This window comes from Mya arenaria, chromosome 7 (genome assembly GCF_026914265.1).
Source record: "Mya arenaria isolate MELC-2E11 chromosome 7, ASM2691426v1".
Taxonomy (NCBI): Eukaryota; Metazoa; Mollusca; class Bivalvia; order Myida; family Myidae; genus Mya; species Mya arenaria.
This window is the reverse complement of record NC_069128.1, coordinates 9106716-9119899: the sequence shown is the minus strand read 5'-3', so window position 1 is coordinate 9119899 and position 13184 is coordinate 9106716. Positions and strand designations below refer to the sequence as shown.

Below are 13184 nucleotides of genomic sequence, written 5' to 3'. Positions count from 1 at the left end.
GAGGAGCTCCGTTTGACCCGATTTTTCGAGTCAAAAACCAATGAGTGCATTAGTTTCGGTTTGATAAATACTCTCCAAGAAGGAGATTACGGACTACTATTTTTTACCAGAAAAGTCGCCACTATGACGAGTTTTTTTTTGTTACTGCCCGATCGGGCAGGTAGATTCTAAAAACTACTGCCCGCCTGCAAAAATTACTTGCCCCGGGCAATCGGGCAGTGGTTAATGTCGAGCCCTGCTCATAGAAGAAGGTAAATTCATTTGCGGTGAAATTTTAACATTACAAAATTACCTCCCTTCCTGCAAAATGTAATAATTCAAATTTCTGGGACAGAAAATACCAAAGTTACCTCCCTTTCTGAAGACAAAAGGTATTCATTTATCATAATACAAATTTCTGGAAAGAAATATGCACAAATTACCTCCCATTCTAGAAAAAAACTGCATCTCTTTCAGCAAAGATAATTCAAAATTACCTCCCTTAATTCAAAGACACTTCAAAATTATCTCCCTTCTACCAAAGATAATTAAAAAATACCTGGCTTCTACCAAAGATAACCCAAAATTACCTCCCTTCTACCAAAGATAATTCAAAATAACCTCCCATCTACTAAAGATAATTCAGAATTACCTCCTTTCTACAAATGATATTGCAAAATTACCTGTTTTCCTCTTTAACAATGGCAATGAGGAATTTACCACCCTCACAGCATTACTGCTACATTAAAACACAAAACCAGTGTATAAGAACATGCATCAGACTCCCTCACAAGTATGTATCTAATAATAATCATGTAAAATGAAACAGTTTGTACAATTTTCACATCAGGAAGAGGACCCTGAGGAAAATACAGAATTACTTGCCTTTACAGCCAATAATATGAGAATTAACTCTCTAAATACAAAAATACAAAATGCACTCTTTCTTATTCCACAACTCCATCTTGACTGGTTAACAATTGTCCCATAACTATTCAAAAGACAAGCACAGGAAGTCTGTATACCGAAACACTTTAAACCTCTTGTTTCCATGAAAGTATTCTTATTGTTCCACTTGAAACAATTCTTAACTGATCCTTCACTTGGCATATTAGCTACTGTTTAACATTTTCAGGATGTTTGATCAATGTCCAACTAAAGTACAATGTATGAACTTTCTAACAATAAATTAAAAGTCCAAGATGCATGTTACATTTTCAGGATGTTTGATCAATGTCCAACTAAAGTATGAAATTTCTAACAATACATTGAAAGTCCAAGCCGCATTTTACCGCATTGTAACACAGTTTTAAATCCACTGTTTTCATTGTGGTCAAAACTGGCTTCAGCTTACAATGGGGTAGGGGCCTGGGTTGAGGTTATTTACTTTCTGTTTCGGGTAAGACTCATTGGGCTAAGCCCACAAGCATCAAGCTGGTGAAATAGACATGTATATGTCACACTGGGCTCCCAGAAACCTGAATCATGTGGCCAAATTTCATGATACTGGATCAAATTAATTCTATTTATCTAGCAGGTATAACCAGACAATTTCCTAGAACCTTACCCCATTCAAGGTCAGTCTGGCAGCTGTCAGGAATAAATCATCAAGAACCAGATTCCTTCATTATCAACAATAATCAGCAATATCTCTCCAATTAAAAGCACATGGCTGATTTGCATGGACCTACAACATTGCATGATATGGGCCTTGTCATCAATCATCAAGTAATGTACTAGTTTCTTAGCTACAGCAGGTGTCAATTGACTGTAAAATAGCTTCATTCAGAAATTCAGTATTTTGTCAGCGCTAGCAGATTTAGTCAAAGGAGCACCAAGCATGTGCTCTCAACTAAAACTGTCTTTTTTAAAGTCAATATTGAAGAAATAATATGAAAAGAATGCATTTAATGCACTAGTTTATTGACTAAAATGGCTAATTCTTTCCTTTGGAGTGACCACAATAGAACCATGTCATGTTTGTATCCTTTGGGAAGGGGGCCTACTTTCTTAGTTATCCTCCAGATGTGTGCCTCCTCTGAAGCCAAATCCTGAATCCGTCCCTGCTGAATAAAGTATTGATAATCATTTTCTTTCCTTCAATATGCCTCAGTGATTCTCTTGACCATGCAGTTACTTTTACAGATCAATAATAAGCACTTAGAATCTACTCTTTAGTAAGATTGTAGCTGGTTATCCAATACATGAGCCCCTTAATGTCTCATGTATACATAAGAAAGTTACAAAATAACAGCAGGCCTATGAAAATATGTAAAATTAAGATTTTTTTTGTAAAAATTAAAAAAAATTGGCATTTATGCATGTGGGAATGCATTTCAACAGCTTTCAGCAAGTTCATTTTCATTGCTATTTCCCAAATTAAGTTATGACAAGATAAAACATATGATTGTAAAGTTTGCAGATGAAAGTTATTTCAAACCATTAAATGAACAACCACTAAACAGCTCTGGTATGTCTATATTAAATGTCCATCAATCAATGCAATCCTACATATAAAATCGTTCACAGTACAAAAAGTATTTCTGAATTACTTGTGATGGAATATGAAGTCATTCTGTACCAACAGGGCCATGATTAATCAACAGTTTATAACTCAGCTGAAAGATTTTTAACCCCTCTGAGTGGTCATACTTTTTACTGTTGTTTTTTTTCAGAATAAAGAGGTAGGAATTTAAAAAAAAAATCAATAAAACATATGTACCTACCCGCACCTAAATATGTGAGTAGAAATATGCCAAACAAATAATTTATTAATTGTGGACTAGAAAGGTTAGACTGTTATAGAAATAATTTTTTTTATATTTTCTACTTTCAAAGCAGGTGTTTATAATGTTTATCAAAAAATCACTATGGAAACCTTTTAAAAGTGTTTTTTTGTGGAAATTATTAATACTTTAAAAATCTTTATGCACTCGTCGAAAGAAAAATGTGCAGCTTATGTAACTAGCTAAAGTGAAATTTCCTTCACAGAAAATGTCATTAAGACCCTTGACAGGAAAATATTGAAACCAATTTTCCTTCAATTGGAAAACAACCGTATGAAAAAGGCAGGTTTTTCGTGTCTAAGAGCCACTGTTTGGCAGAAACTCTGATATCTACATCCTTACATCTTAGGGAAATTACAAGTCGAGATTAAAAGATAATCCCCAGTGTTAAAAAAGTGCAAACATTAGTCTGCCAAATTACTTTGTCTACAGGATAATATGGGTTTACAGATGTTACGAGCATATTTCATGCTTAAATATTAAACTCACTAATTTAATAGACCTATCTTACAAACGATGCATTCTTTAATAGCTGTATTATCAACAAGGCCGTTTACATGAATACTGAAGTTTTATTGTTACTTTTATTCATGAAGCAATCATTACAGTTTCCCTTCCCTTAAAGCATTATTCTTCGTAACAGCAAAGATCGTATTAATGTTAAACTTCACACTTGTGTAAGCTGTTAAATTAAATTGTGTAAGCTGTTAAATTAAATTAATCTGCATTTTTACGAATTTATGTCGTCACTTTCAGTGCGTGTTTATGCGATTTATAAATCTAATAACTTGCAGCTGCAGACATTAAATGTACCCAGTTACAAATAGTTTCAATGAGCTAACAAATAAATATTTTATCAACTTTTTTTCTTATATATATACAGTGGGTTTAAAATCTATCATAATTACTACCAAAAAACTCCTCTGCTGAGTGAAATAGCGAATAAAACTAAATTACCAGAAAATTACATTTCTTATTAAAGCTGCACTCTCACAGATTGAACGTTTTGACAACTTTTTATTTTTTTGTCTTGGAACGAGCCTATTTTATCGAAAATCCATGACCTTTAAAAACTGCTGACAAAAAATTAGATCGCAGATTTTAATATTTAAGTTCAAAAATTGATGTTTCATGCATTTTTCATAAACCGTTAGTAATGGTTTAGGCCATAAAACATTCATTTTTGAACGGTAATATGAAAATCTATGATCTAATTTTTGGTTACTAAGCAATCTTATATCATTCATTTGCAGATATTTATGCCAAAAATTGCTCTTTCAAAGACAAAAAATAAAAAAGTTGTAAAAATGGTAAATCTGTGAGAGTAGCAGCTTTAAGCTGAAGTACACAATTTCAATAATCAATGCGGGCAATGAAAAAGGTCATCAAAAACACAAATTTAAGTAACACATTACCGTATCTTAATAAAATATCCAAAACCACAAGAATTAAATGAATTCAATAACCAAATTAATCCACTTTTCATTACAGAGGTAACTAAAATTAACAAGTGCCCCTTGTCTATAATTTATCACACTACACAGGAATGTGGCCTTCAGAACTAATGGCTTATCAGTAGTAGGCTGCCCAACCAGACAGCTTATCAGCACAGGCCATGATTAACATCAGAACTGATCAATCAGTTACTGAGAAAACTATGTAAGATGAGCAGTATGAATTTCAATGAATGTTCAATAACTGAAACCAGAGGCATGTTTTTTGGTTTATGTCAACAGTACTGTGTAAGCGCTATAATTTCCAATTAATATGCTGCAAGGGATTAATGATTTTGACCTTGACATGTGACCTTGACCATTAGGCTAAATGTTTCTGACTTTGGGTCACTTATATATGAAGATTTTTAATGGTTCAATATTAGTACAACATGGACCATTTTTGCTCAAAATTAGTGCTATAATACGCTGCATGGATTAATGAAATTTGACCTTGACATGTGACCTTGACCTTTAGGCTAAATGTTTCTGACTTTGGGTCACCTATATATGGACGATTTTTAATAGCTCCAAATTAGTACAACATGGACCATTTTTATTCAAATTTAGTGCTATAACATGAAGCAAGAATTAATGAAATTTGACCTTGTCCTTTCACCTACAGGACAACACTGTCCAATACTGGTTCATTTGTGCCAAAAAGGACACCCAGAGTGTATACATGTCATCACAAGTGAATTCAAATGCTCCTCCTTTCCCTCAGTTGGTGCTGTCAAAATGGAGGGGGGGATAAATAAAACAGACCAACGAGCATCCCCAAAAAGCACACACAAACACTCGACAGTCCTAATTTCTGTCAAACAATGGGGAACACATGTATGTAAATAACTCAATTATCATTCATAAAGCCAGTGTTTTAGCAATGCTCCTAGTGACATTGTGCCTATTGTCGCCGTCAAAATGCACATGTGCACCAAGTGTCATTGGTTTTTGTGTTTATATATGGAATAAGATTTTCAAGCTGACGATTATGCTGACAACGACACTTAAAGGCTATATTACAATAGCACGACTTTTTTTCCCACAACAACTGAGCAAAATTTATTTACCATTTATAAAGGTCATTCATTGGCCAACTGCAAAATATATTTATACATTCAACCCACCCATTTCCTTTTACCCCTCTTTTTATTCAATGGAGTGGCGGAGGGGTCCTAAATAGATTTCAAAACCACCGACATGTTGATGGAATCGTAATAAATAGACAATTAATAGATATTCCTCACTTATTCTATATTCATACAGGAATATTAGTGTGTATGTCAAATTCTTGGCACTTGAAAATTGGCACTGCTGAAGGTAGAAGAATCCACACATTTTGATGTTGGAGAAAGCAGAGATACCTATAAAGATATATTGATATTTATGCAAGCATATATACATTTGATAGTACAAGAAACAAGAACATAATGGCTATGATTATATTTACTTAAAATATTACATTAACAAGAAGCTCGATCATGCAGTCATTGAAACTACCGGGTAAATTCTTGGATGAACAAGTCTGAATTAACATACTATTGTTTGGCATCAAGTTTTTTTAACGAACGTACATGCCCTGATAATACAAAACTCAGAATCTGAGTAACCGGGCTGGAAGACATTTTACCAGTGAAGGGCTTGCTGGCTTGTGTAAATTTCAACCACATAGTAAACTTCAAATATGCCAATACATTTATTTCAGTATAAATCAGCAGTAAGTAAGTTGAAGGTTGTACATATGTACTTAATTACCATAAAATATATAGTTATAGTAAATAAAATAGTTATGCAACTGTGTCAGACCAAAACATTTATTTTTGTAAGAACATACCAACAACCTTTAACCAACTATAAGTAAGTTAAGTCTTAATGCATGTACATATAATTTTCACCAGTCAATTGTACCCACGAACCCCCCAGGTCCGGAGAATAGTGGGGACTTATTGACTTTCAGTCCAGCCAAGCCAGGGTAAAATCCCCACCTTGGGGGAATCAACTGCTGGAAAAATCTCCACCAAAGACCCCGCACCCCAGGGACTCTAGGTAAGGCCTATTCCCCGCTATTTTGGGCGGGAAGACAAAACCATTGCATTCACCCGGCACTGCGAAGCCACCTGGAAGGTAAAAACACGGCCCATTTCCTCGGCTATCCCGGGACTATATCCCCAGACCTGGGGGGGCTGTGTTTACAATTGACTGGTGCATAATTGATAGAGAAGACTTAGTGGATTTATTTCAAATTGTCATTCTTGGCTAAGTGGGGGGTGGGGAATATAAGTAAATAAGTTGAACAAGTACACTCAAAAAATCATATTTAAAGCACCTTTTTCAATATTGACATTCAAAAATTCGTAATATTCACTCTGGCCTATTAAAAACTGAACAGGTTTAAAATTTAACTTCACAAAAGCTGTGAAAATATTATGTTTTTTGATAAGAATAGACAGTCAGTCAGAACTGAGGCTATAATGTCATTTATCGCAATTCAAACTGACAACTTAAATGTAAGGCATTAGTTCTATGAATAAGGTATTTAAATTTGCTAAAACTGACATGCCACTTATTAGAATATTCAATGAATGACTCATTCTGTCATGTTCAAAATCTTTTAAACATATATTTGACATCTTAAAAAAAGAATGGTTTTATGAAGTTTAAAAACTTACTCTCCAATTACCTATATACAAAAAAAAATTGTAAATAAAAAAAAATTAATTAAAAAATTGAACAAGAAACGAAAATGCCCATGTACAATTACAGCAATTTTTATTGTGGTACATTTAAAGTTTTAGTATTTCAAAATCAATCCTATTCAACAGGCTTGTAATCGCTTATTTTGACATTTTTTACTGCAACTTATCTATCATGTATTAAAGTTAAAGTTTTTTACTCCATTTTTCACATATTATTTTGCCTGCGTCCTACCCGAGTATCTTTGCTTAAGTGTCCTATTCACTATAATGCTGTAATCAATTAAGGACAAAGCTTGTTGCAAATAATGACTTTAAAACACTCATTAAGTTAACCAAAAAATAGATTCTTCGATCACTGCCTCAGGTTTTTGTGCTGTGACTTAATGGTTACTGTGTATCTAACAGTCAAAACTATGTTAGTCCCTGCTTAAGCCCCAGTCACACAAACATTGTTGACATGATGTGACCTCTTCAGGACTGATTCCATTTGCAGCTGACAGCAGTGCGGTACCACTTCTGCCCATATTTGGAATTTGGATATGAATGCAGATCATTCAGCGATAGGTTTTGCAACTTGTCTGCAGCGATTATCTGCAATGTATCTGCAACTGTCCACTGCAGGTACATTATAGGCTTGAAATTTGTGCAACTGTGAGTGAACAGGGACTGCTTGGCGATTAGCTGTCGATTGTCGAATGTTGAAGGACTCACATTGGGAGAATATGCAGAAACCTCTGTGCGACCAAATCAGTCACACCAAGTCTTTTAAACATGTCTGCACATTGCAACCGACCTTAAATCCTTTTAGCGAACTCAGCAAATCTCATTGCTATTTCTTTTCGTTGCAAAGCGGCCACATCACAGCCCCAATGCTACTCACAGTGACCAGGCATTTTGTTAGATAAAGGGGTAAACATAATGTCACAGAACTTTGCTGTTTAAAGGCTGTATAAACCCCATTTCTCAGCCTTGAGAACCAAATACGGTACTCCTTCATTTCCAATCCAAATCCTGTGGTAACAAATATCATTAAAAAATTATAAGAGTTTCGACATACACAATAAAGTCAGTTTGTTTCTACATGCCACATATACCACCCTCTTGACATCTGAGTACAGTCCTTAAGAAAACACCTTGAAAATCTTGTAACAAAAAGGGGGGCTAATACACTGGCAGAAATGAAACAAAATATTAATATCAGCGGTACAACACTGATAGAGCCTCCCTTTTCAAATCCATAAAACTGGAGATAGAACATGAAATTAATAAGTTACCTTGATATTTGATGGGATTTTAATATTCCTGGCTAATTTTAACAAAGATAAATTCACAACAGGAGAAGGTGATACTTCATTCCGGTTGAACCAAAGAAATGTGAAAATGTTGAATGAATAATTAATTCCATATCCTAGAAATCTGTAACTGAAAACTCAACAATTTTATGATATTCCTCCTTTCTTCAAGAGTTTCTATGTCAGGCTATGATGATATAAAATACAGTTTCTGAAGTTTCATCCTTGTCCTTATATAAGGCCCACAGAATGTTGGCCACTGATTTTTTTCATGAAACAAAAGAAAACTCATAATTTGCACCATCAGCAGTTACAATGTATCTTAATGTACCAGACTAACCGCCAGAGAAAGTTGAATGTGCTTATAATGTCTGGTCTAAGAAGAATGAGAATTATGTAATTCAAAACTGGCTGATTGTTGTTGTTTTTCAGAATATAATGAACCACTTGACTGTCTTTCTGTCGTTTAAACTCAGTCAAGTCAGCTCTTACATATTTCACTGCTGACGTTTTGCTTTAAAATATTTGTTAATGTATGCAAATGTGAGTACTTAGCTGAAGGTAATGTTATAAAATAAAATTATAAAAAATTTGAAAGCATTTTTGCATCACAGAGAAAAAACAAAAGCGGCAGAGCAAACACCAACTCTCATCTGTTTTTTTGTAAAAAGGGGCATAAATCAACAATTATGAAGCCAGGGTTGTCGCAGGGCCTTGCTGTACAAGTGCATATATGGTATCTCGCAACATGTGATTCATTTAAATATCTCAACGCTTTAAGAGTTATGGATCAGGTTAAAAGTTTAACGCTGTGGGTTTTGACGCTGCTGTATAATGACAACACCAAGGCAATATGACAATACCTCAACTTTTTTTCTTCAAAAAACAAAAAAACTAACACAGAATTCCATTTGCTGCTAAATAGGATCATTTTTCTTTTTATTAATATTTCACATTATCTATTAGTGGACTTAAATAGATTCCATAATTTTGTTCATAATCCCTTATAAACTCACCAAATATCTGTTACAGAAGTTGTATGTATTCTTGATGATTAACAGCACTGTTTAAAGCCAAAATCTGATATAAATCCAAAATATCGGTCAGCACAGCACCGTATATTATAATTAATAAGTCTAAAATATGGCACATGACATATATTTTAACGAAAACCTTTTGACATCATTTGCTCCAATAGTTTAAACGAGGGAGATATTCTTTAACGCTTGATAACAATGTTATCTGAAATCAAACATATCATTATCACCGACTATCTCAATCGCCAATATTTACTCAACTTACAATTCATTAATTAAATATGTAAAACATTCCATTCAGCTGTGAATGAAACTGCTTCACATAAATATACGATACTTCGATCACAACTGAAGTGTCAATGCTGCGATTTAAGTAAACAACTGGATCGTAAATTAAATGTTTAAATGTACTTGTGATTCAAGGCTAATGATAAAGCAATAGAACAAGAACAACTTTTTCCTCAATTCAACTTTTTTTCCATTGAAGGATTTCTTATACATGCAAGTGTCAGATCAATAATTTTATTGATTTGATAAAAATGTTTTTATATACTTAAAATATCATATTACAACTAAGGATGAGCAGATATTGTCTGATAGAAAAATATCAGTCAGTGTTTATTTTTTACCAGTTTAGGAAACCGAAAGGGGCTGGGCCAGGCCTTTTCTGATTGGAAAAAGTTAAATGACTAAAATTGAGTTTCAATTTTCCTAGAAATTTCCAAAAATGCTTCACAAAATAGACCGAAAACATACAAGAATGTGATAAAGCTTGTTTATTTAAGAATAAAAAATCCTTCAAATGAAAGCGGTCCATTATGTATTTTTTTTTCAAAACATAAAATTGGGAAATATAAATCCCCTATGTATTGAACCGCCATTGTGACAGCTTTATTATGTCTCTCTCACCAAGTTTGGGGAAAAGTTGAAGAGAATTTAGGAATTGAAATGAACCGAATGTCAGCCACATAATGGTCAAAGAGTTTGGTAACCTTTCGTTTTACTACCATATACCTGGACCGGGTAACCCGGTACTTACCATTTGCAATACAATAAAAATTCCATTGATTTTTCTTTCAATTTATTACTTGTACCGCCAGTGTCTTTTTGATAGAGAAAATAAGCGTTGTAAGTTCCAAATCATGGTTATATTAGATCATGCTAATTAAATAAAAAAGTATGTACATAAATTATTGTACCCTATTAATATACAATCTTTATACCACTTAAAATGTGGATCTTATCATTATAACACTTAAACAATCAAGCAGTTACAAATAGAGCCAGTTTACTGTATCTTTATTGAATAATTGTATCTTCTTCTCTTTTATTCCGCAGAAATTATTGCTCTTAAATTGGGTGAAAATGGAGGCTGTATTTTTACTGACAGTAATTAAATTTTATGAGCAACAAGAGCACCAACTGTCACAAAATGTTGGTTTGAATAATTTATAACACCATAAGTTGTTGATAAGTGGTAGTAGTGTTTAAGCTAAATTTAGAGAGCAGACACTAAAAATAAAGTTTTTGCCAATTCAAGGGTCATAACTCTTGAGTGACTCGGGTGACATGGCTGCTTAATGAACCTTTAATTATAACTAACAATATATTATTCCCATAGTTAAAGGGTGATAACTCTTAATTCACCAGAGCAGTTAACATATGGATGGTTTAATTGCACTTATCCAATATATGCCAATACACATTCTGACCAAATTTGGTGATGATTGGATAAAACTGCCCACTCAACTAGCCGTCCGCCTGCACTTCGCCACAGGTAAAAATATAATATATGTACGGGGTTTTTTAAAATTGGGATATAAAAATCCCTGTCTTCAAATTGGTCCAAGAAAACATTTCCCCTTAAATTTGCTTTTAGCCAATCTATGATAGAGTCCCTTGAATATAACATTGACATTTTATGAAAACAATATCCTAATGAAAACCAAGGAAAACCAAAAATTGATAAAAAACAGGATAAAATATCTCTTAACAATATACTCTTTCAGGTGAAAATACCAAGTTCAAAATACAACCCATAGAAATGCTCCAGTATAAAGCCAGATGCATTTCAATAGGGTATGCATTTCAATAGAATACTAAAAAGTTTTTCTCCTAATTCAGAAAAAAATCAGTGAACACTACCCAGTAATCTAAAACAAAACGTGAGGCAATTGAAGACAAAGTGGCAATTTTCTGCACAATTTAACACCATTTAGCACCTCTTTGATAGAAATCTACACTTCTCTCAGCTCTGGTAAAATATCTATTAGATACTCATGTAATTATTATACTAGTTTCACTTTTATTACACTTAGTTAAGAGGCCTATTTGTTAACAGACATTATGACTTAACATGATAACATGATAATTAAGGCCGTCCCTTAAAAATGTGTGTTTGGCTTGGCTTGACCCTACCTATCCTACCTTATTTTGACAAGGATGAAACCCTAACCAAACCATTCTTTTTGGCCTTAATCCAGCCAGGAAAGATTCAGTTAATCAGTCGGGCAACAAGTATTTTTTAAGAAATTAATTTGGCCTTATATTTCATTTTTAATATTGGATCATTACAGATGAGAAACTGGTCATATTTTTTTACCAGAAAAAGATTGGCAAAAATAATCTGGAAAAAAAATCATAATCTTCAACAACAAATTTTACATACCAGATATTGTTTGTAAAAGCAACTGGTAAAATATCCAACTTGGTCACTTGATTTCAATTTAAATTCCCAAAATAAGAGACAAAAATTCCACTGCAGCCAAAATTTGTGAAAAAATCCAAACAATTCACAGAACAATCATCAAGGAAAAATCATTTGGTTAAAACTCAAGGTACTGCAGAAGCTTGCTTTCTTGGATCTGTTTCAGATGGAAGCTTGCTAGGAATTTACCTGAGAAAGCCAAAAAGAGAAACCCACTTTTACCTTGTTCATGTATTGAGTAGTTTGTGTTATATGACTTGTTGAAACTCTGGATGATTTCTGCATGCCTGCGAGAGAATTATTTGCAATTCTACCCTCCAAGTGTCTGCGTCTGACGATTTCTCAGCATGTTCTCAGAAAAGACTTTATTGAGAATGCGTTTTGTAATCTGTCGAAACCTATGTTTTAAGATAAATTGATGAGTCAAGTACTAAATATTACATGAAATATCTAAATTCAATAATCATTAATGTATGAAGTCTCAGGTAACAATTTCAGCAGTTCAATATTGTAACATTTATATCAGGATTTCTAGAACATTTTATTTGGTTTCTAATTGGTATCAGTCACCCAGCGCAACATTGTTTTTCAGCAGTGTTTTTCCACCTATTTCTGAATGGTGTCTGAGGGCTCTTAAAAATGTGAATATGCAATGTAGCAAAAATGCCCAAAATTGTGAATTTATTATATTTCAAACAAGAAAACAAAGCAAAAAATTTAAGAATTTTAAGAATTATGAATGCATTTAAACATAACTGTACCACTACCAGTTGACTTGGATTGTGAATTTTGAGTCTGATTTTTGTGAACTTTTTGGGGATTGTGAATAAGGGAAAGTCTCCCTGGCAGGAGTACATGTATTCCATATAAAAAGCCACCATCAAAGTATTTTGACAATTTTGCTTTGGCAGACTGTAATGTATGAAAAGCCAAATGTTTAAAACATCTATCTAGCTTGCATTAATGTGGGTAAGCACGAAAATGCGCTTGTGCCACAATGACAAAACAGGCAGTTTGAACTGATTTTTTTTCACCACAATTGACATTTGAATAAATGATTTTGAAATAATTTTCTACTAATGTATCACAATTATTATTAGCTTCATTCTAAATGACTGATTCATGCATTGATAGCAACTGAAAAGATTATTAAGTGTTTTTCTTTTCATAAAATTTAAGTTTTTACATGTAAAA

General features: G+C 33.4%; 1 protein-coding gene across 7 annotated transcripts in view; it reads right to left on the bottom strand.

Moving 5' to 3' along the window:
- Window positions 1-13184, bottom strand: part of LOC128240559 (uncharacterized) — a 140577-nt gene that overhangs the window by 111432 nt on the left and 15961 nt on the right. The window contains exon 1 of one of the 7 annotated variants that reach the window (XM_052957235.1): window positions 11952-12153. The exons of the other annotated variants lie outside the window; for them this stretch is intronic. The gene's annotated coding sequence lies outside the window, so the exon portion shown is untranslated. Of the gene's footprint in view, window positions 1-11951; window positions 12154-13184 lie in introns of those variants that run through there. 7 annotated transcript variants of the gene reach the window in all.